The sequence below is a fragment of the Sinocyclocheilus grahami genome, unplaced genomic scaffold, assembly GCF_001515645.1.
Source record: "Sinocyclocheilus grahami isolate Dianchi unplaced genomic scaffold, SAMN03320097.WGS_v1.1 scaffold3370.1, whole genome shotgun sequence".
Taxonomy (NCBI): domain Eukaryota; kingdom Metazoa; phylum Chordata; class Actinopteri; order Cypriniformes; family Cyprinidae; genus Sinocyclocheilus; species Sinocyclocheilus grahami.
In genome coordinates, this window is record NW_015508503.1 from 11,174 (window position 1) to 11,876 (window position 703).

At 37.6% G+C, this 703-nt stretch overlaps 1 protein-coding gene across 1 annotated transcript in view; it reads left to right on the plus strand.

Moving 5' to 3' along the window:
* The window catches only part of LOC107576225 (sideroflexin-5-like), a gene marked incomplete at its 5' end in the record, with an annotated part of 9,706 nt that overhangs the window by 8,220 nt on the left and 783 nt on the right, over positions 1-703 (plus strand). The gene's annotated exons all lie outside the window — the stretch shown is intronic.

Below are 703 nucleotides of genomic sequence, written 5' to 3' on the forward strand. Positions count from 1 at the left end.
TTTAAAATCATGTGACACTGAATGCAATCACAGGAATAAATGTCATTTTGAAATATAGAAAACAGTTATTTTAAATATAGTATTTCAAAATATTACTGATTTACTGTATCAAATAAATGCAGCCTTGGTGAGAGACGTCTTTCAAAAACATTAACTAATCTTACTGACCCCAAAATGTTTAAACGGTCTACTTTTTGTGGTTCACTGAGGAAAAGAAAGATACAAATTTAATATGATGACAAAATTGTTGTTTCTGAACTATTCCTATAATGTTTGTCTAGCCAGACAGGAATTGTCATGTCTACGGTGTATATGTGGTATTGGAGACCAAAAGTCCACCTTCAAAATCAGATTTTCTTGAATTTAAACTTTAGTTTTGAAAGAAGTTTTAGGATAACGTTTTTAACTCCTTTTATATCAAATTCTAAAATGCAAAATGCACATTTCTGTTGAAGAGTGGGATCGACTCTTCACCAGAATTCGATGGGTTTTATGACTCCTAGACTATGTCGCAACCTCCTCAAATTCTTCCTGCTCTTGATTCGCAGGTGTGTGTGGCTATGTGTGTGTGTGTCTGTGTGTGAGCGGCAGTAAATGGTGAGTTGTCCTCTGCTATGCTGCCTGTCAGCTCACCCTCACTGGCTCTCAATGGAGCAAAAACAGGGCTGCAGGAGGGTCACTGCTTTGAGGGTGGGGCTGAGGG